This window comes from Bufo bufo, chromosome 1, assembly GCF_905171765.1.
Source record: "Bufo bufo chromosome 1, aBufBuf1.1, whole genome shotgun sequence".
Lineage (NCBI taxonomy): Eukaryota > Metazoa > Chordata > Amphibia > Anura > Bufonidae > Bufo > Bufo bufo.
Window position 1 is genome coordinate 101,594,684 of NC_053389.1, and position 22,316 is coordinate 101,616,999.

A 22,316-nucleotide genomic window follows, 5' to 3' on the forward strand; every position below is an offset into this window, starting at 1 on the left:
GATGGCTGCTGTTTTCCCTAGTACTGAATCATAGAAGTTAATATTCTATTCCTTTACAAGAAGTTTATTTTATTTTATTGCAGACATGTATTCATCCTGCAATACCATCAGGGAGGCATCTGATTGACTCCAAATTCATTCTTCAGCAGGACAATGACACCAGGCATACAGCCAATGTCTTTAAGAACTATGTTCAGCATAAAGAAGAACAAGGAGTCCTAGAAGTGAAAATGTGGCCATTACAGAGCCCTGATCTTAGCAGCATCAAGTCTGGGATTACATGAAGAGACAAGAAGGATTTGAGCAGATATTTGGAACAACCTCCCTGCCGAGCTACCTCAAAAACTGTGTGTAAGTGTATCTAGATAAACTGATGCTGTTTTGAAGGCAAAGTTTGGTCACACCAAACATTGCTTTGATTTGGATTTTTCTTTTAAACTATTAACACTTCTATTTATGAAAGCATTCTTACTTTGCAGCATTTTCTCTCACCTGCCTAATATACACTCACCTAAAGAATTATAAGGAACACCTGTTCTATTTCTCATTAATGCAATTATCTAGTCAACCAATCACATGGCAGTTGCTTCAATGCATTTAGGGGGGTGGTCCTGGTCAAGACAATCTCCTGAACTCCAAACTGAATGTCAGAATGGGAAAGAAAGGGGATTTAAGCAATTTTGAGCGTGGCATGGTTGTTGGTGCCAGACGGGCCAGTCTGAGTATTTCACAATCTGCTCAGTTACTGGGATTTTCACGCACAACCATTTCTAGGGTTTACAAAGAATCGTGTGAAAAGGGAAAAACATCCAGTATGCGGCAGTCCTGTGGGCAAAAATGCCTTGTGGATGCTAGAGGTCAGAGGAGAATGGGCCGACTGATTCAAGCTGATAGAAGAGCAACGTTGACTGAAATAACCACTTGTTACAACCGAGGTATGCAGCAAAGCATTTGTGAAGCCACAACACGCACAATCTTGAGGCGGATGGGCTACAACAGCAGAAGACCCCACCGGGTACCACTCATCTCCACTACAAATAGGAAAAAGAGGCTACAATTTGCACGAGCTCACCAAAATTGGACTGTTGAAGACTGGAAAAATGTCCGAATTTGGCGTAAACGTAGAATGAGAACATGTACCCATCCTCTGATGGCTACTTCCAGCAGGACAATGCACCATGTCACAAAGCTCGAATCATTTCAAATTGGTTTCTTGAACATGACAATGAGTTCACTGTACTAAAATGGCCCCCACAGTCACCAGATCTCAACCCAATAGAGCATCTTTGGGATGTGGTGGTACGGGAGCTTCGTGCCCTGGATGTGCATCCCTCAAATCTCCATCAACTGCAAGATGCTATCCTATCAATATGGGCCAACATTTCTAAAGAATGCTATCAGTTCCTTGTTGAATCAATGCCACGTAGAATTAAGGCAGTTCTGAAGGCAAAAGGGGGTCCAACACCGTATTAGTATGGTGTTCCTAATAATTCTTTAGGTGAGTGTATATATATAATCCCTCAATTATTGGGTTTCAATCTGAGATATATTGAATACTCCAGAACTGATATGGTGGATATTCTTGATTCGGCATGTGTGACCTTGATGTGATTTTCAACAGCTATCAGTCAGTAACTTTGCAGCCATTAGGAAGACCAAGTGCAATCAGTTCTGTAGCTGGACATCTTATTGTTGAATGCTGTCAATCTCGCTGATTCTGCACAAACTCCAATCAAAGCAAAGTGTGAAAAGAAACTTCCAAATCAATCACTGGACTCCTCTGAAACCTAGGTATTAAGGGACTCATCCCCTTTTTCCTTTGATAGAAATGTTTTGTGCTGCTGCCATTCACTAGATTTTTTACAATAGATGATCCCTAGGTGGTCTATAGCCACAGCAGAGGAAATTGTTTGGGACCAAAGAAAATATCTTTGTAAAAATAATTTATTTTATTACTAGCCCTGTCTAGTCATGAAAAAGAGAACCTGGAATGCACTTTTCAAATAAAATATAAATATAATGAGATGCATGACAATGATTTGTGTCAAGGGCATACATACAGTATCATCTTACAGAAGAGAACAGGAGGCTGCTTTGGTGCCCCAGAGTCATTTCCAGCTTTGATATGGGTCCCACATAGAGATTAGTGGATCGATTATACACAAAACAAATTTTTTACAAAGTTCCCCAAAAATCGAAATAACGGTGAATCAAAAATTTTTATGATTCATCCAGCATGAATCGTTCAAAATGGCAACCATAACTTTACAGGTCAGAAGACAGAAAAAGAAGAAGGCAACTCCCAACCAAAAAAAGATCATTTTTGAACAATTTTTATTTTTATTTTAAAAAGCATATCTGAAGCTGAGTTATTAATGAAGCTGTTTGTTACCACCAGCTACCATCCATTTACCCATAGCTATATATGTCACTGTCACTTTAACATTACTAATGCTGTTAAAAGCCTGAAAGGTGTTGGATAGAGTCCTAGGAGATGCCAGTATCATACACAACATTTTAGGGGCACTTTCGATTAGGGTTGAATTTATTAGACGATTTGACCAATTCGGACCCGAAACAAATTTTGGAAAATTCTCTCATGCCCTATGGGTTTTGACTAGCTTTGAGGTCCTCCCATGGACAAGTAATTAAGAGCTAAGAACTGACATGTTCTAGGGTTCTGTGCACCCATTGTAAAGTAGAATATATATTATTCATTCAATTCACTGTTCCTTATTAGGATATCTTAGAAAAGATTAAAGCTCACTTATATAATCATAACAAATTAACTTGACCTTATTAAAAGTGAAAACACATGATAAAGATATTGGCCATGATAATCCTTTGACAAACATTTATGATACCATAACATAGAGGAAACGTCTCTGTAAGTGATTAACAATCCAGAGGTGTATAAATAGTTTATCATTGTTTACTTGAGTAAAGTCTCTATAACATATTGGAAAAGATTTATCAAAGGCTGGTATTTCACACCAGTCTCTAAAATCTCTGCGACGCCAGAGACACAACAAATTTATTATGAGGCACAGGCCTTTAGGGCTGCAGTAAACGATTATTTAAGTAATCGAGTATTCTATCCATTATTTTTTACGATTAATCCAATAATCTAATAAGAAAAAATGAATTAATAGACTGTTTTCCTTTATAAAAACTCATCAGACCCCCTGCCATCAGTTCCCAACACCCTTTGTTCCCCCCTGTGCGATCAGCCCAAATGCATCAGTTCCCTTTGTGCCATCAGCTCCACTATCCTCCCAGTGCCATCAGCTCCGTTACCCCAGTGCCTTCAGCTCTCCCCCACCCCAATGCCTTCAGCTCCACTCCCCCAGTGCCATCAGCCCCTCCATGCCATCCATTGCCATGTCCCCCACTCCCCCAGTGCCATCAGATCAGCCCCTCCATGTCCCCTAGTGCCATCAGAGAAGCCCCTTCATGTCCCCCAGTGCCATCAGATCAGCCCCTCCATGTCCCCCAGTGCCATCATATCAGCCCCTCCATGTCCCCTACTCCTCCAGTGCCATCAGATCAGCCCCTCCATGTCCCCCACTGCCATCAGTCAGCCCCTCCATGTCCCCCACTCCCATCTGCCCCTCCATGCCATCCATTGCCAACTGTCCTCCTTCAGTGCCATGTCGCCAGCACCAGTGAGATAAAATATTTACCTTTCCTCTAGGGGCGCCGCTCCACAGCTCCTTCCTCTTCTTCTCCGTGCGCTGCACTGGATCCGGGCTGGCGGGTGACCATGGAGCGGTAAGTAATAGCAAGCGCTTCACTCCTGCTCAGTGGTCACATGACACATACGAATCCTCGATGCAAAAAATTTGCATTGATGATTTTTTTGTGTCGAATTACTCGATTCAATCAAGTAATTGCTTCAGCCCTACAGGCCTTATCCTAAATTAGGTGTATACTCTGGCTGTCTGTGGGCCAGAATGAAATCTATGGAAGCTCAGAGCTTCCATAGATTCCTGTCTTCATTTACACCTGAAAATAGGCAGATCTGAAGATAAACATGCCGATGCTGACTCCTGCTGGTCCCGCCTACTGCCCATCCTTGCCATGCCCCTTATTAAGAAAGTGGCGAGGGCAGCACAGAAAAGCCACTTGCAACAAGATTTGTCACAAGTGCTGTTTAAAAAGTCGCAAACAGAAGGTTTGCAACTTTTTGCACCAAAAAAGTGGTGCAGGAAAATGATAAATCTCCCACATTGTGTCATCATTAGAGATGAGTGAATCAATAATAAATTACTTGGATTTGACCTGAATTTTGTAAAAATTTGAGGTGGATCAAAATCTAAAGTTTTTATTGGTTTGATTTGGGCAAATTCTGAAGAAAGAGAAAGAAAAAGAGAAAAACAAATTAAAATTTATAAGCATTTAAAAACTGTAAGAAACAAGAGAGTCCTAGGACACCTCAAAGTGTCAACCACAATTTTTCAGGCCTTTGATTGGGGTAGAACAGAATCAAATTGGTCGTCCGATTCAGCCGAATTGAACGAGGATCAAATTTTTAGCGATTCGCTCATTTCTAATCACCATGATGATGCCAATTATTATTACACATATTGTAAGTCTACAAAATTCTTACAACAAAAAGAAAAATATTGTTACATTATTGGGTGTGGGACCACTGTCTCCATCGAACCCCTGTACAGGGAAGTGGACTTCATTGCAGAGGAACCACCTGGCTGTTACCTCCTGGAGTAGTCTCTGTTTGGATTAGGGTGTGCATGATGGCCCTTTAAGGGCCAGAGAGAGCATACATGTGCCCCCTACAGGCAGAAGAGGAGAGGTTGAGACAGTTAGCAGTCCAGAGCCTGCGTGGAGGGACAGAATTACCCTGGTCGCTGGGCCCGCTGGAAGAGGGATGCGGGAGGCGAGCCCACTCCTCCGGGAACAAGTAGATAGAGGCAGCCACAAGCCGCCGCCTTGAAGAGTACAGTGCCTTAGGGGAGCTATCTTTTTTTTATGAGGTCAAAGGTGAAAACATTTGTTCATAAGGACATTTCCTGGAAAGGAAGAGCACCCTGGAACAATTAAGTCTAACATCCACATTAGTATAATGTCTATAAGATTCAGAAAATTGATGTGGTTACAGTAGAAAATCAGGTTTATTACATTTGCAATTTTTATGGATATTATTAATAATGTAAAATCTTTTTTAAAGTATTTTTTTTTTAAATGTATTAATCTCTATTGCTGTGAACCCCTGAAAATGCTATGGGACCTGTAGATGGTGAGGACTACGCTTGACTGTAACCTGTTCCATATGTTGGTGATGCAGGAACCTACGCAGGACAGTTCATCTACTTAAGTACCAGAGTGTAAGTAAAGAGAATATCAGCCTGAAGGCTTTGCTCTTTTGTTTACTCCCGTTTTATACCATATATATATATACAGAATATAATGTGATATACTATGATGCTATGGTCAATGGCTGAGGATAGTTGGGCAGTGGCGTGCCCAGGGTCATTTCTCTGGCACCCCCCCCCCCCAATACTTGACCACATACCTCTTACATCCAGGGACATCTCCTGTCATGTAGACCTTCTCTGTCCTCTTCTCCTCCGTTAGACCGCCATGAGAAATTCTTTCAGCCGCATCTCGTCTCTACAGAGTTTGTAACACAGACACGTTAGATTTCTAAATTTTTCCATCAACCTCCCTATCCTGGTGTCCCCACAGTGTCATCCTGCTGCCACCCCCAATACTGTGCCCGTTGTGCCCTCCAATGCCCCAGGTACTGTACTGCTCAAAAAATAGTGGCCCTAATAGACATAATTGGTGTAAAGTAGAACTGGATTTCCAAAGGAGCTGTCAAATATGAAAGGTGGAATCTGATTGGCTGCTATGGACAACTAAGCCAGTTCTACTTTACACCAGTTTAATAAATTACCCCAAATGTTCCTATAGTGTCCACAGCAGCTATAATGTCCCCTAGAGTGCCCCCAGTAATAATAACACCCTATATTGTGCTCCAAGTAATAATCCCTGTATAGTGTCCCCAGAAATAATAGAATGGCCCCTACAGTGCCTCCCCAATAGAAAGGCGCCCATGCTGCCCCCCACACAGTAATTTCCCCCACACTGCCCCCCACACAGTAGTGTCCTCCACACAGTAGTGTACCCCACACAGTACTGTCCCCCACACTGCCCCCATACAGTAGTGTCCCCCACACTGCCCCCCACACAGTAGTGTCCCCCACACTGCCCCCCACACAGTAGTGTCCCCCACGATGCCCCCACACAGTAGTGTCCCCCACGCTACCCCCCCACACACAGTAGTGTCCCCCACGCTGCCCCCCACACAGTAGTGTCCCTCACGCTGCCCCCACACAGTAGTGTCCCCCACACAGTAGTGTCTTCCACGCTGCCCCCCACACAGTAGTGTCCCCCACTCTGCCCCCACACAGTAGTGTCCCCCACACTGCCCCCCACACAGTAGTGTCCCCCACACTACCGCCCCCACACAATAGTGTCCCCCATGCTGCCCCCCACACAGTAGTGTCCCCCAGGCTGCCCCCCACACAGTAGTGTCCCCCACGCTGCCCCACACACAGTAGTGTCACCCACATTGCCCCCCACACAGTAGTGTCCCCCACATTGCCATCCCTCCCATAAAAATTTGCCCCCCACTGTGCCACACAGTATTCCACCATATTCCTCCACGTCCCCCTGTGTGCACCCCCTTCATATCCCCCAAAGAACTTGGCACATAAAATAAATGAATAATTTTCCCCCACACAGTATCCCACCGTATTTTCTCCCCACACGTCCTCTGTCCTGTGTGCACCCCGGCCCCCTCATGTCCCCCAAAGTTGGCACATAAAAAAAACAAAAAACTCTAACCCTAAAAGCTAAATACTTACCTGCGCTCGCTCGCAGACTCAGAGTCCCAGCACTGTGCTGCTGAGTCCCGGCACAGGCGGCGCGATGACTTCATCACGCGCGCCTGCGCCGGGCTATGGCGGTGATCGGCGTCGGGGCAGGGAACTATGCGCTCCGCTCCCTGCCCCGCCACAGTATGTGGGTCACGGGTGTCAGCGCTTCAGCAATGAGCGCTTCCATCTGTATTGATGGAAGCGCTTATTGCTTCTGGGCCTGCTGGCACCCCCATCAGAGCCGGCACCCCCCCCCCCCTCCCGGGCACGCCACTGTAGCTGGGCACTCCTTGGATGAAGGATTATGATTTATATTATGCACTATATGTCCCATTATAAAAACTACAAACTTCAAAATTTTTCCTGAAAGTCACATAAATGAGTTTAGGCTATGGTAACATTGATATCAGTGCTTGTCCTAGGGGTGTTAATATACACCCATACACACAAGGTCATGAGGGTTTGGAAATTAATATATTACAGTCTGTTTTCCAGGTCTAGGATTTGCTATTGCCCGTTAAGCCTCCATAAATGATGCCATAAGATTTATGTCCAAGTTAACAATATGTTGTATTAACTTGTAGTTTCTATGGAAATGTCATCATTTTCTATAGATTTTGATTTATAAATATACTTTATAAATATTATATCCACTACTTGGGGCTATCATCCTTCAGGCAAAGTTCTGCATACAATTAATGTGCAATCTCAGGCATCATCACATTTGGGTATAAGTAGGCAGAGGCAGGGATTTAGAATATAATATCCAATTTCTATTCCAAGCGAGGAGGAAGAAAATCACTCTCCATGTAGCAAGTGGGAATTATTGACAGAATATTATTTTACAGAGATCATGCAAACACGGGCCACCAATTAAAACTTGGGTCAGTATTCCTTACCTTCTGATTTTAGGATAGATTTAGACATTTCAGAACAATTTAATTTTGCTGCTGAGGATCAGAGATAGAAAAGATATAGACAAATGTAAAAAGATTATTAGTGTTGAGCTTCATGTACTTCGATCCGAATTTCAGGATAATTCGATTCGCCGCGAAGCTGAATTTCCTCGTGCTTTGTGCAAGGGAATGGATTTAACCTGCAGAAAACAAAAAAAAAAATCATACTTACCTGTTCCATTTTGTCATGGCAGTCTAGCCGCCGCCATCTTGCTTGAGGATCTACCACGAAATCATGTGCTCAGTGACATATGACGTCACCAGACCGGCCGGCGTGATGACATCCTGGGCTGCGCGAGATTTCGCGCCAGATCTTCTATCAAGATGGTGGAGGCCAGCCCGTCGTGAGCAAATGGATTAGGTAAGTATGATTTTTTTTTGTTGTTTTTATTTTTATTTTACACTCTGTTATATATAATCAGATGCCGCAATCACGTATGAACATGGCATCTAAGGGGTACAATGAAGGGGAGCGACGATTTCACCCACTATTTATAAAGAAATGCGCTTCGTGACAAAGTAATTCGTCACAAAGCAAATTTTTTTGTAAAATTTGCCAAAGCAGCCAAATCAAATTTTCTAATAATTTGGTCATCTCAAATTATTAAGCTACATTTTGCATATTCATTTTTATTAATGATAGATCATTTAAAGGGAACCAGTCACCAAAGCTGAGTGGGCCTAGTGTCACGCTGCCAAGGTTTAGAAACTGATTTTGTTGCATTGCCTAATAAGTACTTTTGTGTTAAGAATCAACTTTGAAAAAAGTACCTTACGTCATGACCACTGTGCTAGTGGAGTACTGTGGCATGTCTCTGCCTGAGCCGAATCACATAAGTCATGGTGGCCTCGCTGTTGTAGTCACCCCTTCCATCATGCACGTCAGTGTCTGTACGAAGGAGTGATTCTGCTCTTCTACAAATCAGTTTCCCAGATTACTGTACATGACATGTGCCATACACCACTGAGGACAGTGAATGCAGCGATATTTTATGGGACATCAACGCAGCAATATGTCACTGGCTGCAGAACGGGGAGAATGTGGCATTGAATCGGAGGGGCCTGGGAAGCAGATTTACGGTCTCCAGAATATTGTAACATACTGTATTGTATATAAAAAGTGTATAATATGAGCAGCCAGAGAAGATAGCCAGAGTCACACAGGAGTCACATATATCTTTTAGTGAGACTTCTGTGTGGCGCTGGACTTTTTCCTTAATTTCACTGTTTACAAGGCTGGACTCCGAGTCAATCCACGTGTCCTGGAGTTGTCCTGTAGTTAATATAAGCAGCCACCACAGGCTGCATATTTTCCACATATTGGGCCTGGCAGAGAAAAAGGGACCATCCAATAGTTTGAGAAGTGGTCTTGATGTATTTCCAGAGTGTAAAAACATTACCGATTATAGTCACTAGATTACGAGTCCTTAATCCAGGAAGTTATTCTGATTCTGATTATTCTGACTGCCAGAATTGAACTCGGGAAATACTCCTTTTCTCCTAAGCTGAGGAAAATTGGCTTTTACCTCATGTGAATTTGTTGCCTTCCTCTGGATCAACATTGCATAACAATATGCTGGACGGGATGAATGTCTTTTTTTTTTAGCCTTACAGACTTTAAGAACAGTGTCTGTTTTAGAAAAATAAAAAAGTAACAAGATCTGGGCCAATATTTATTTTAGAAAAATCAAAAGTAAGCCGGATCTGGGCCAAGGTTTACTGCTTCTCCTCCAACCCTCTTATGTTTTGAGCTGCTGGAAGGATTTGCTGTAGCAGGCAATTTTTAGACCAAAATATTACAATCTAATCACATTTTGATTTGAACACGAAACATCTTATTTTTAAAGTCAAAGTTGAGACAAATAACTTGATTACTTGAGCTTTTTTCCCATACAAATGTGAAGTAGTGTACATCTAATAAAAATCTCATTACTAGATACATCAGTGTGATTAAAGATGGATGATTTATGACCAGAAGCCAGTAGAGAGAGATATTGATTTTATGAGGTTAAAGGTGGTAACTGTGTTTTCCGCAAGTCTATAAGATACATATCACTGAGCGTTTAAATTAACCTTTAATCAGGATTTACAGAGACCTGGCCTTAAAAACCTCACATTACCCTTTTTCGCCCCTAATGTACAAAACTCATTCAGGTCTTTCATCGGAAATCGCATTCATCACATGGACCTTCTGCAATGCTTTTATTTGTGCTTCTTCAGGTAGAACATTTTTTCCTCAAACTAATTTTCCCAGTGGAGTACAAAAGCCCAAGCCTGAACCGCCACATCCAATTGTTTGACTATGTTGTCACTTGACAAGAAGATTGTAGCCCTGCTCGGAGCTTGCAAAAGAATCTGAACGGAGATAATGGAAAGAACTGCTTGCTCAAAATATTCTTGTAATAAGAGACTTCACTAAAAGAAAAAGCAAAAAAACAAAACAAAGGACACAACTAAGAACCATAACAATATAACAAATTGTTGTTTCTTTTTATTCATATCCCTTGAGGTTTTCAAGTTGAACAGGTTGAGTCAATGAGGTTCAGTAACATGTACCATGGCAGTTTGCTTTGTTGCCCCCAAAATGGTCATTACATCCCTTCCCCCATAGAGAAGGCAATGGAGATCAACTGATTCTGGGTAAAGACTTCCTAGTTTAGAAGATAGGGCATTTGATGATTTGTCAACTTCGATAGTGATTCCAATTCGTGAATCAGAACCATGAAAAAAATAATAAATGGTAGTGTTTTTATCAGCTGTCCCTAAACCTATATGAATGGAACTGGGGCTCTGCATACTAATTTGACTAGGAAAGTTTATTTTTCATTTGTGTCTGCATGGTCCTCCTCCAAATTACTCTAGTTTCCTCCCACATCATACTGGTTGGTCAATTAAGCCAACTCAAGTCAACCCAAGGTTGATCTAAGAAGATAAAGTGTGAACCCCACTGGGGACTCATACATGTGAGCACACACAGTCTGAATACAGCACTGTGAAGTCTCATGGGGATACAAAAAGTTTGAGCTCTGTCACCTGGAACACTATATACATAGATAACTCACTTATTTTCAATTTGATTAGACAACCAGGATTATTCACAAAGAGATGTGAAAAAACCATAAAAAAGGTATTAGTCCTCTCTGCCGGTGCACCAACGCGCCCACTGCAGCCAATCATTGGCATTGGTGTATACAATCTAAGACTGTTGATGGCAGTGATTGGCTGCAGTGGTCATGTGGGTATACCAGCACTTCAACGCTGCAGCCAAGTAGACGTAGACCAGTAGGAAGGACTGGAATATCAGAACTGGAACCACAGGGGTATAAATGGGTAAATAAGAGTTTTATCATTTTTCCCCCATTGGGCAATTTTTTTGCTCGACTCAGGCAACACATCAGTGATTTTATTTTAGCTCTCGCTCCTAGGCACATGCTATTTTCAAGCGTTAGATTACTATAACTAATGACTGTGATATTTTTTATATGAAGATAATGCTCTTTGCGATAGAATCTGGTAAAACTCCTGTATCATTTTGCTCTAATCAAGGTGAGTGGAAGCGTAACACAAAAGTTGGGAACATATTAGCAAGTGAACGATTCTGGAAATAGACATTTGTTATTTTCAGAAAATGCATCCCGACTTCCTAGCCTATTTCTGTTCGCCCTTATTGAAATAGAAAAGTATGATAATGTAATGATATGTAAAACATGAACTAGCACAGTACAGTGCGAAAGAAATATAATCAGTTTTATGCTGCAGAAAGCAAAGGAATTGATGAGAAACAGCAGTGAAGAACAAGGTGGAACACAAACTTGAAGTGCAAGAAATGTTGAAAGAAAGTCATAATGCAAAATATCTTAAGCATATCCTACCAGGAGGCAGGTAGGTGGGCACTGTTATACTTCACTTGTGGGATGAGGGTGTAGTTTATTTAGGAAAGATCTGCTTTAAATTTTCCTCAAGCCACTTGCGGCTGTGTCCACATGGTTTTTAATACATGCAGACAGTGCCGGTACTTCTCCTCCACTATGGGGAAGTGCTCATCTGCTTTAAAGGGTATGTATCATAAGAAATTGGCTTTCCTCTTGGCTCAACATAAGAGAAATGATGTGGTAGGAGAAGACCAATCTTTTAAACCCACATGATTTTGTGATACTGTGTCAGAAGATATCTATCCTATTTGTATCCATGTCTGCCCCCCAGTGGTTTTGCATTACATTGCAGTTTATAAAGGGTTTTACTAGCATGTTGTGAACTGTAAAAGCGTGCCCACAAACTTCTAGGAAGTCCTACTGTCCCTCTGTATGCCTCCAATTTCATCTGGAGCCATACTGAGGTTTTTACTGTCAGATTCCGTACAAATCAAACCCAAAAAAGTGTGGCATGCTCCATTGGATGTCGTATTACGGTACTATTTTCCCTTAGATGCATAGCTTTTAGGTAATACTACCTCTAATATACACGGAGTCACACAGAGCACCATACCGCTGCGCAAGCAATTTCCGCAGCTCTGTAATATAAAGCTGTGGGGGAATAGAGATGTCACCCAACTGCTTGCTGTGTACAGGAGGCCTAAATGAAATAAAATACTGAAAAGTAATAAAACATCCATTGAATAAAAATAATCTCTTTCCATCCCCTTCTAGACATTACATAACATTAAGCACATTATTAGAATGAGAATTTTTTTTTTCTCTCCTTTTCGTTGAACGGAGACATGTATTAATTTCATGAAGGTGACTGCTGTGTCTCAGTTGTTTTTATTACATGGTATAAAGTGCAGCCATCATCGTCGCAATCATATGCCCAAGGCGTATTAAATAACGCTACACAGGGAACAAGATGTGAACCCCAATGAAATTATGCCTTTGCCACACGGCACAAGTTGCTCCTTTTTACAGAAGACGTGCTAGGGATAGACTCGCTTATAAGATTCACACGTCTACAATTTAATGAAAATCCGCATTTAGCGGCCGCGCTGGAAAAGTTCTGCAGTAGTGTAGACACTATAACGTTGGATTGATTATGTTTGTGCCTTTCCAATGGGCCTGCAAGAGCAATTGGATGTACAGCTTCATTTTGCTTTGATATAAGATTTTTTTATCTCATCTGTTTAAGTCCACTAATGTATTCTTCTTCTTCTTCTTCTTCTATTCCCTGAGTATCAAGATCCCTAAAAGAGACATATATAATAATAATAATCTTTATTTATATAGCGCCAACATATTCCGCAGCGCCTTACAATTTAGGGGTTCGTGTACAAACAGTCATAAATAACATAGCAACAGACAAGTCGACTATTACAAGAGGAATGAGGGCCCTGCTCGCAAGAGCTTACAATCTATGAGGGGATAGGGGTGACACAAAAGGTAGAAGTGCTTGTTATGTACGATAGTCCAGCCATCTTTGGAGAATAGGGGATCAGATATAAAGCCACATGAGGCGGTCAGCAGCCAATATACGAAGTGCTTCTGGGTGCAGTGGAGGCTCAGCTTCAGGGAATGATAAATGGGCTTTGGGAGGTTAGATCAAGGGAGGTGATAGGCCACCCTGAAAAGATGTGTTATTAGCAAACGCTTAAAACTGTGCATGTTGTGATTAAGCCTGATTTCTTGGGGTAGGGCATTCCAGAGAACCGATGCAGCTCGGGAGAAATCTTGGAGCCGGGAGAGAGAGGTTCGGATTTTTGTGGAAGTCAGTCCTAAGTCATTGGCTGAACGGAGAGCACGGGTAGGGTGGTAGACAGAGATGAGGGAAGAGATGTAGGGTGGTGCAGCACTGTGGAGGGCTTTGTGGGACGAGCAGTAGTGGATCCTATAGTGTATGGGTAGCCAGTGCAATGACTGACACAGCGCAGAGGCATCAGAGTAGCGGTTGGACAGATAGGTGACCCTGGCTGCTGCATTAAGAATAGATTGGAGAGGGGAGAGTCTTGTGGGGGGAAGGGGGCAATTAATAGTGAGTTGCAGTAATCAAGGCGGGAGTGGATCAGGGCAACAATGAGAGTTTTTGTTGTTTCCATAGTGTGAAAGGGGCGGATACTAGAGATGTTTTTGAGGTGCAGGCGACATGAGCGGGAGAGAGATTGAATATAGGGGGTGAACATATGGGTAGATATGTATAAAACACCCCGTAGTGTCCATTAAATTTTTTATTATTAATTGAATTATTAGTCGTAGGTCGAGTGGTGGAACATTGAGGGGCTGAGTGGCATTTCAGGGGGAAATGTTGACACATTGGGGACAGAGTGATGACAATAGCAAACTCTTGCAGGCAGTGAAGATATTAGTTACATATCACAAGTAGTCGCCAAGTTTGGTGAGTAAAGCAATCATTTATCTTACAGATTTCTAGATTAAAGGGGCTGAGCAGCCAGTAATATTTATGACCTGTCCTCAGGATAGGTCATCGATATCTGATTATTGGGGATGCGACTCCCGGGACCCCAGCAGTTTAAAGTGGAGGCGGCGCTTGTACGAACACTACTTTCTCTTCAAGATTACAGATGTGAATGGAACGAGCACTTGTAATTACACTGCACCACCGAGACTTCCGAGAGGACACACAGTGTAATCTTGATAAAGAAGCAGTGCTTGCTCAAGTGCTGCCTCCTCTTCAAATAGCTGATCTACAGGGGTGCCCCACTGAGGGTATGTCATCAATATGTTTCAATCAATCCATTAGATTATGGTTTCCATTGTGTGTGTTGTAGCATTGTGCCCCTCTGTCCCGGTATGATATCCTCCTTCTGTGAGTGTGATGTTCTCCTTTTTGAGGTTATTAAAATGGCCACCCTAGGGAGTGGCATTCTTGTGAACTTTTGCCCTGCCTAGCCCACAGGCGACCTTGATTAGGTGGTACATATAGCTGTGCGTGCTCTTCCTCTCATTGGTTGCTGGATGGACATAGAGGTGACTAGGAGCAGCACTGTGTATATGTGCAGGGTCTGCTCTCCTGAAGGTAGCTGCCCAACGGCATAGGTAGGTTTAGCGTACGTGAGCCACAAAAACATCCTACACAAGATGGAATAATATGTGGATGAAACTATGAGAATAAATAAATAAATCACTGCAAAGGTGCACTGCAAAATATGCAATTGAAAACATAAGGCTAAACCCTCATGCTAGATGTTAAAATGAGACTTTAGCCAATATATTCCGGTCAAGAACATATCGGAGCCCGTGCACCCCGTCAAGGAATCTCAGTTGGCACGGGACCTACCGCTAAACCTACCTCTAGTGTGTGAACACTGTCTGATAGGTGCTAAGGTCCGACTCACAGCCAAGCTACCACAAACCTCCAAGGTAAGATCCCAGCCTGTGTCACACTAGCCTGTTATAGGTGGGGCTCACAGCCTCCTCCCTCCTCCCATTGTATTTGGGATCTTACCTTGGAGGTTTGTGGTAGCTTTGCTGTGAGTCGGACCTTAGCACCTATCAGACAGTGTTCACACACTAGAGGTAGGTTTAGAGGTAGGTCCCGCGCCAACTGAGATAGTTTGATGTGGTGCGCGGGCTCCGATATATTCTTGACCAGTGTATATTGGCTAAAGTCTCATTTTAACATCTAGCATGAAGGTTTAGCCTTATGTTTGCAATTGAATATTTAGCAGTGCACCTTTGCAGTGATTTATAGGTTTACAGTAGGACCTGCCTGACTGAGACCACCGTGGCACTAGTAGGTGGGCACATATGTGTATTGATCAAAATATATTGGCTGAGAGTCTCAGATTTTATCATTAGAATGAGGATTTAGTCTATATACAATGTTTGCATCTATTGTGTTAGTGCATTATTTTCCGTGAATTTTTCTTTATAAATGTAGCCCTGTACATCCGAATATTCAATTATCATATCGTGCAGGATGTTTTGTATCTTTTTCTGTGATTTTTATTAAAATGGCCACCCTAGCCCTAAGAGATGCTACAAAAACAACTTGTGTATAGTTGAGTGGAAACAAGTTCAAATGACTCGACTAGACAAATCTCAGCAGGTGCACTGCATTGATGAGGCTAAATTTAAAATATTTGACTGTAACAGAATGCAGTTATTTGACCGAAGAGATGGAGAGCGGGCCAATAATGAATGTTTGCAGGTAAGTTTGGGGCTGCATTTCAGAAAATGGGGTTTGGGATTTGGTCAGGAGGATTAATAATGTCCTCAATGCTGATAAATGCGGGAAGATAGTTTTCCATCACATAATGCCATCAAGGAGGCGTCTTATTGGCTCCAAATTTATTCTGCAGCAGGACAATGACCCCAAACATACAGCCAATGTCATTAAGAACTATATTCAAGGTAAAGAAGAACAAGGATTCCTGCAAGTGATGATAGGGCCTCCACAGAGCCCTGATCTCAATATCATCAAGTCTGTCTGGGATTACATGAAAAGACAGAAGGATCTGAGCAAGCCTACATCCACTAAAGATCTGTGGTTACTTCTCCAAGATATTTGGAACCTCCCTGCTGAGTTCCTTCAAAAACTGTGTGCAAGTGTCCCTATGTCACGACCATGGTCATGGTCGTGACTCCTTGAGCCGCATGCAGTTGCCCGCGGTCTGGTCTTGTGGTCAATCACAGGTGAGGGCTGTTAATATGATGCCTCACGTGTGGTTGCAGCTGGCAACATGATGTTATTTGGCAGTATAGCAGCCTGAGCTGGTTGCTAGGCAGCTTGCTGTCAAGTGCATGCGGTTGCACCTGGCAACCTGTCTTTGTAGGTGTGCACTTTGTATGTTTGGTGTGCACGGGATTTTAGTTATGTGTGCATTTCCCCTTTAAGTGACACTTACCTTCTTTGGTGTTGGAAGGGTTAATTCCTTTCCTAGTATGTCTGTGTGGGTGTGGCTACTTGGGCTATTTAGCCTCTGCTGGAAGCCTGTAGCTGAGGGGTACTCCAGGCATGTTATGCTGGAGTCATCCTCCTGGTATCCTGATGCCATCTATCCAGTGAGGGCCACCCTTGTGGTCATAAAACTAATGTATTGATGTTATGCTTATGTTTGTGTGGAGTCTCACCTTATTGCAGTTATGGATCTGGTTTCCTGTGTGAGTTATGTTGTGTGCTGTGTCCTTTTGTGTTTTGTGTGGATAACAGCTATTGAGCACGGGTTCCAGTCAGTGTGTCTGTGCCTGCCATATCCATATGCTGTTGATGTTCCCCTTTCCTTGCAGCTTGGCCAGGGAGACTCCTGTTCCTCCGTGTCTAGGAGGAACAGGTCGTCTTACCCTGCTCCTAGTCCAGGGATCTCTTGAGGGCTAGTTAGGACCCGAGGTTCCTGAGTATGAGCCCTCCTACCATCTGGGTTGGCTCATACGGTTAGGAGTCAGGGTCAGAGTTAGGGACGCTTTAGGAGGTGACCAGCCCCCTGATTCTGTTGTCCTGGCCTAGCAGCTTCCTTATTCCCTTTAACATTGCACGGCGGGGGGTTTCCCCCACTCTCCGCCGTGACACCCTAGAAGAGCTGATGCTGGCAAAGGATGATCATATGGAATATTGAGTTCATTTTGATTCCTCTTTTCTTTATTCCCTTTGCCTTTTGTTAATCGATAAAAATAAACTATGAATGTTTCTATTTTTGAAAACTTACACACCTGCCTAAAACTTTTGCACATCACTGTATATATTACAATGAGTTATCGAAGAAGAGAGTTGGATTTCGTTTGGTGGCAGGACTGACAGTGTCTGAAATACATTTTATAAAATGTATGTAAGAGTACATATGTGAAATATCATGGCGTTTGTCCTTATGTTAATTAGATCACAGATGCAATTATAGCAATGGTACCGATGTGGGTGGCTGAAGCCATTATACCATCATTTAAGCTCCTGACAAGAATCTGCTCATTGAGCGTGGTTTTTATTTTAATCTCTTGCAGTGGGTGAGGTGAGAGATATGTGTCACCGCTTCTTCTATATAGGATATGTTTCCAGTTATTAAAGGCGTAAGATATTTGTGCTGCGGAGTCTTACAGGCACGATTTTCATAGACATCTATGTGAATGTGTTTTTCCAGACCATATGAGGGAGCATAAACCGAATCAGGTACATCTTATACTGGAGCGGTTGACAAACCTCAGACCTCAGTGGTAGGTCACTAGACTATCAGGTTTAGGGCTCATGCACACTAACATGTGCTGGCCACTCCGTGCATTGGGAACCTCAATTTGAGGTCCCCAATGCACGGGCATCATCCGCGTGGTCTCTGCAAACAGATCCATACCCATTCAACGTGACTGAGTCCGTGATCCGTCCACACTACAAAAAAAAATTGTTCTATTTTTTTGGCGGTTCGGAGGCACAGAGAGAAACCTCATGGAAGCACTCCGTAGGACTTCCATGGGGTTCCGTGCCTCCGTTTCACACCGCACTTTCCAGATTGTGGACCCATTCAAGTGAATGGGTCCGCATCCGTGATGTGGTGAACAAACGTCCGTCCAGGGAAACGGCTGCGTGCATGAGCCCTTATTCTCCTGCTGGCTTCAACACAGAAGCTTGAAATCTGCCCCACCACTGGCGTGGGTTACAGTGCGGCTGGTGGCTGGTTTGGGTCTTCCACCATCCCTGATGGCTGTGACATACTAGCACGGGCAGCATGATCCTGTATTTAAAGAGGATCTGTCACCATCCTGACATGTCTGTTTTACTAAAGTATGGCATTCCCTGTAAACTAACAATTCTGGAGCATTCTTTCTCACTGTAGAACTCTACATTGTACCATTCCTCTGTTATTCCTCCAAAGAAGGTATAAAAATGGGTGTTACCATTCCCCTTGTCAAAGTGGTGTGTCCTTACACCCCCCCCCCCAACAAGGAACACCTGGTTTTTCAATTTGTTTATAACTTTCTAGTAGGAATAACAGAGGGACAGCACAACACAGAGCTCTAAGGCTATGACAACACAGCGAGCTCTAATTATACTAATGAAGCCCTCGCTGTTTAGTCTTGCCTCATTGTTAATGGCCGTGTGGTACTGAAGGTGCTGCTTGGCCATTAACAATGCAGGGCTTTAAAGGGGTAGCCCACATTAAAGGATTTTGGATCAGCTATAGTCTGTCGAGGGATCTGACAGCAAGTTTCCAATGTCTCTGCAGCATTCTACAGACGAGTCAGGTCCTCCGGGGGAGAGACATTTTTAGACTGGCTCTACGCTCTGGATAATAGCTGACAGTCCTGAATAAAGAGGAGCAAATGTTTCAAATTTTGACATTTCTGCATTTGACCTATTTGCTGCATATAAGACGATGAAGAAAGAAATGCAAATCCCTATTCCAGCATTTCTCTTTTAGATAATATGGGGCAAATAGTTTTTAGAGATCTGCGCATCTCCATCCATTAACAGGGTGAAAAAATGAAAATCAGACATTATATAGTACATGACAATCTGTTTCAGCAAAGCTAGAACCAGCCCTGTGCCTCACATATATCCAGATCTCCCCATTCATTGCTCCAGTTCCTCTAGTAGTTTTATTTTAGCTTGCTTCTGCAGCTCTCTCCCTATCACGGCTCAGAGGGCATGTCCTTTTCCAGGGGGTGTGTCCCCTCCCTAAAACTGTCACAGCTTCAAACAAAAGATACGGCTAGTGGCAGATGAAGGATGGAACTGAGCATGTGCGACCACCTCAGTGATGTTACTAAGGTGGACAGACAGATAAGGGAAGGACAAACAGCAGGTGGTGCTATACATATACATTGTAAATCAGTGACTATAATAATTAGTAATTAATTACATGCAGTTTACAAAAGTATTCAGATCCGGGTGCTGGTTTTGAAAGTGAAGAATATTTTTCATGGGACAACCCTTTTAAAAGATCCCCCAAGAAAGTATTTGATAAGGAGTTTTCTAAACCAGATGCTTTAAAGTCTCGTGATGGCACAAAACGTTGAATTTCTTTTTTCAAAAATAATAAAAGTCTGGAAGTTAGCTCGCTACGTAGAATCTAGAAAAAGAAATGAAAGCAGAAAGCTTAAAAATATTGGAATTCTTTTAAAAAAGCGCCAACCGTTTGGACATTTTCTAAATCAATATGGCAATATTCCATCTACCCGCTGTCTTATTGATGGATGCTGATGAAATCTGTAGTCGGCTACAGGCAAATCAACTGATACACTACACTAAGTTATCACCGCTCCACGAATTTGACTGATGCTCCTGGTTGATCTGGATGACTTTTCCCATTCTGCTTCCGTCAGGAAAAGATGAATGTCATTCGAAATGAAATATCTAGTTGAACTTAACCATTCATAACCCGTAGAGCTAGGAGTTTATTAGACTGTCCGTACGGCAGTGTTGGTGCCATTTTTGCCTTTTTATCTTTTTTTTTATGAGTTGGATTAAAAAATACCCAAAACACTGAGCTATGTTACAGGGCATTTGTCCCTATGACACTGGCTGACCTGTTACATGGGCGCTCGGCAGCTGAAGGCATCTGTGTTGGTCCCATGTTGATATGTGCCCGCATTGCTGAGAAAAAGGAAGTTTTGATATATGCAAATGAGCCTCTAGGAGCAACGGAGGCGTTGCCGTTACACCTAGAGGCTCTGCTCTCTCTGCAACTGCTGCACCCTCTGCACAGGTCCACGCAGTGTAAACTTGATTATTTCTGGCCCTGACTTCTCCTAAAGTCTTGCACTGAGCCGTGCGCTTCAGTATTCGGTACAGGCGCAACACAGGAAAGAGGCTCACCAGCAGTTCTCTTCTGTACTGCTCCTTTCCTGTACTGTGCCTGCGCCAGATACTGACGAGCACTGTGGACCACTGCGGATGTCACAGGAAGTGATGTCATTTTAGCAACTTCTATTTTACAGCTGTGTTTACAGTGTAAGTGCCAAGATTTAAAGGGATATTCCCATCCAGGAATATGCCATAAATGTCTGATAGGTGCGGATCCCAACTCTCGAGAACAGGGCCCTGCTGGCTTGGCTGCAGTCCAATAGCATAGACTGGAGCGGTGGTTGCGCATGCGCGGCTTGCTCTCCATTCACTGCTATTGGACGTCCGAAATTAAACAAGCCTGCTCACTTGGCTATCTTCCGAAGTCCCCAAGCAGTGAATGGAGAGGATTTCGCACATATGCAATGCTCTCTGTTAATGGAAGGGCCCGTCTGGGTCTCAGAGGTGGCACTTGCACCTTTTGGACTTTTGTAGCATTTCCTATAAATATGCCGTAAATAACGAGATTGGACAACCCTTTTAATAACTCTATACAGGACCTGGTGAGATGACTATACAAGAACCTGATCCTGTCAATCAAGAAGGAGTAAGAGGGGCTGGCACAGGAGGCAGGAAGAGCAAGGGTGCAAAGAGTGGCTTGGGCTCACCCCCAGTGCACTTAACTGCTCATTTGCATGTGGATTAAAAGTACATTTTTGTCCAGAATAAAGCAACGGATTGCTAAGTAAAAGGTAACTTTACATTCAGCTGAGCTGGGCATTGTTCCTGGCTTATTGGGGAATTTTCCGATGATAGACTCCCTATAAAAGTTGAGTACGTTTCTTTCTTTATTTTATACTGCCCCCTGCCCTGTGCCAAGTTTTGAAAAAATCTCAGTAACTTCCATCACAAATTTATGTGGTCTCCTGGCGGCATTGTATACTGGTCTCAGGGGTGACGAGTTTCTGGGTCACGTGCCACTTGGGAACACAGTGACTGGCTGCAGCGGCACACATGTTCCCGTCCAGAAGTGTTGGAACATAGTAGGTGAATGGCTTCTTTATGTTATGTCTGGCGCCCACATAAAATTGTGATAGAAGCTGGACAACCTCTTTAAGAGGTATTTTTTTTTTTTTTTAAATTGCGGCACAATACTATTTTATAGGTTATTCGGTACCATTGGAACACTGGTTTAAGGCGCCTATGAGCACTGTAATGGCTGCCATTAATGTATTCCCTGTTACCTATGTCAGTGATCTCGATAAGTCCGTAAGATAATATTCAACTCTTCATACAAGAGGAAAACTTTTTACCTTACCAATCATTTACTGTCAGATAAAATGTTCTTTAAATATCAAGTACTTACATTCTTTGACCACAGAAATCATAAAAAAGACAAACAGATGATTAAATCAATCCGTGGAAATACGCGCTGCCCTGCGGCTGTGCAGGAAGCTTAAAGTCTTACAAAACTTTCTATGGCTGTCAGTTGGAAAGGTTACTTGGCCATTTCAGTTATCATCAAGAAACAGAGCCCTGTCTATACAGGTGAAACTCGAAAAATTAGAATATGGTGCAAAAGTTAATTTATTTCAGTAATGCAACTTAAAAGGTGAAACTAATATATGAGATAGACTCATAACATGCAAAGCGAGATATTTCAAGCCTTTATTTGTTATAATTTGGATGATTATTTGTTATAATTTGGATGATTATTTGTTATAATTTGGATGATTATGGCTTACAGCCTATGAAACCCCAAAGTCACAATCTCAGAAAATTAGAATATTGTGAAAAGGCTCAAAGT

General features: G+C 42.8%; 1 protein-coding gene across 2 annotated transcripts in view; it reads right to left on the reverse strand.

Moving 5' to 3' along the window:
- PLCH2 (phospholipase C eta 2) overlaps positions 1-22,316 on the reverse strand; it is a 741,045-nt gene that overhangs the window by 346,508 nt on the left and 372,221 nt on the right. The window lies entirely within an intron of this gene.